Raw genomic sequence first — 2,500 nt, 5'->3', positions numbered from 1 at the left:
CGGTGTACGACCTCGTTCAAAAGCAATGGCGAGTCGACTCGAGAAATTAGCATACGTGTTGGTGTCAAACAGGGTGACCCCATGTCACCCCTGCTCTTCAATCTTGCCATGGACCCTTTGATATGCACCCTAGAGTCACACGGAGTTGGGTACTCCATTGATACCGACCACGTGACAGCTCTTGCATTTGCTGATGATTTGGTGTTGGTGAGCGAATATTGGGTTGGTATGGCCGCCAATCTAGCGATCTTGGAATCATTTTGTGGGCTATCGGGATTGGAGGTTCAGGCCAGAAAGTGCCAGGGCTTCATGATAAGCCCAACCAAAGATTCATATACGGTGAACAACTGCGACCCATGGACTATCAAAAATAAAGATGTCCATATGATCCAACCTGATGAATCAACGAAATACCTTGGTCTGAAAATTGGCCCTTGGACTGGCACTATACAGCCTGATCTACATTGTCAGCTAAAGACATGGATCTCGAAAATCGATGAGGCGCCTCTGAAGCCAACTCAGAAGGTTGAACTACTCAATGCCTATGCCCTACCCAGATTGTTATATCCTGCAGACCACTCGGACTGCAAGCAATCAACTCTCCGTGGGTTGGACCAAGAGATTAGAAAGGCGGTAAAAGGATGGCTCCACCTTCCCGCTTCAACTTGTGATGGACTGTTATATGCCAGAGCCCGAGACGGAGGCCTTGCCATCTTGAAACTGGAAAAAACAATCCCTTCGGTTCAAGTTAGAAGGCTGCAACGTATAGCAAACTCGTCCGATGCTATCACCCGTAATATTGTGTCCTCGCAGGGTATGGAGGAAGAATACCGTAATTTGTGGGTACGAGCAGGGGGTGACAGTGATGCAATCCCAACATTCGTTCTCAGGGACTCGGTGTCAAAAGAACCTGTATATCCGAGACCCTGCGATTGGAGGGAGCATGAATTTCAGAGATGGTGCGAAAAGCCGGTTCAAGGAAGGGGCATTGTAAACTTTGCGCATGATAGAATCAGTAATGCTTGGTTGAGGCCATGGTGTGGCTTTAAACAATGCTTCTTTATCGCAGCACTACAACTAAGGGCAAATATTTACCCAACAAGAGAAAGCTTGAACAGAGGCAGAGATGGGGCCTTACGTTCCTGCAGGAAATGCTCTGCCAGACTCGAGTCCCTTTCGCACATTCTCGGTCAATGTCCTGCAGTACAGAAAGCAAGAATTGCGCGACATAACAAGATCAGTAACATTCTGGCAGACGAAGCGGCTAGATTGGGCTGGTCTGTATACAAAGAGCCACGGTTCATATCCGAGACGGGAGAGATGAGAAAGCCTGACCTCGTGTTTGCAAAAGATGAGGAGGCGGTTGTGATCGATGTCACCGTCCGTTTTGAGCTTTCAAAGAATACCTTGTCAGATGCTGCCTCGCACAAAGTTTCGTACTATACCTCTCTTGGTGATCAAGTCAAAGTGCTGACGAAGGCTAGCAAGGTCACATTCTTTGGATTCCCGGTTGGGGCAAGAGGAAAGTGGCCCCTTGAGAATAACGAGGTACTTACCTCCCTGGGCCTGACCAAACCCAGAACGACATCACTGGCCAAGATGATTTCCCGCAGAACGCTGCTTTTCTCTCTTGATATTCTGAGAATGTTCTGTGGAAATTATGCGGTCTATGAACAGTCATAGACAACCTCCGAAACAAATAATAGTTTTGTTTTAAGATGTCATTTGTTTTAGATTGATTTTGTTATTTTCGAAGGTGAAGTCGGTTTTTATTTCATTTTACTATTTTCCACAATTTAGATTGTTATTTTCCAAGACGAAGTCTTGGTTCTTTTTTTTATTGTTAGTTTTTTTTTTAACACGTCGTATTTGTTACTTTAGAGCTTAGAGGGGACTTTATTTTCGCCTTACTATTTTCTGCCTACAAAGAAGATTAAAAATAAGCTTTTTTCAAGATGATTTTGTTATTTTCCAAGGTGAAGTCTTGGTATTCTTATTTTACTATTTTCCATAAAGAAGACCTTTCTTTTAGATTTTGTTATTTTCCAAGACGAAGACTTGGTATTTTTATTATATTGCTATTTTTTACACGAAGCTTATTCAAGAGCACTTATATAGATTAGACTTTGTTATTTTAATTCTTTATTTTTGAACTACATCAGTTCGAGAGTCCTGTAACTTACTATTTTCTGCCTACAAAGAAGATTACAAATAAGCTTTATTTAAGATGTTTTAGATTAGATTTTGTTATTTTCCAAGGTGAAGTCTTGGTTTTTTTTATTTTACTATTTTCCACAAAGAAGATTTTTCTTTTCTTTTAGATTTTGTTATTTTCCAAGACGAAGACTTGGTATTTTTTTGCTATTTTTTTACAGGAAGCTTTATTCAAGAGCACTTATATAGATTAGACTTTGTTATTTTAATTCTTTATTTTTGCACTACATCAGTTCGAGAGAAGACTACAAACCAGCTTTATTTAAGATGTTTTAGATTAGATTTT

General features: G+C 41.1%; 1 pseudogene; it reads left to right on the top strand.

Annotated features, from left to right (window-relative positions):
* Positions 1 to 2,500, top strand: part of LOC142909844 (28S ribosomal RNA) — an 11,192-nt pseudogene that overhangs the window by 5,051 nt on the left and 3,641 nt on the right.

Source organism: Petromyzon marinus, unplaced genomic scaffold (assembly GCF_048934315.1).
Source record: "Petromyzon marinus isolate PM22_M1 ecotype Great Lakes invasive population unplaced genomic scaffold, UKy_Petmar_22M1.pri1.0 PM_G_Scaffold_134, whole genome shotgun sequence".
Classification (NCBI taxonomy): Eukaryota; Metazoa; Chordata; class Hyperoartia; order Petromyzontiformes; family Petromyzontidae; genus Petromyzon; species Petromyzon marinus.
Note: the sequence above shows the minus strand (reverse complement) of the source record. Positions and strands in the feature narration are given on the sequence as shown.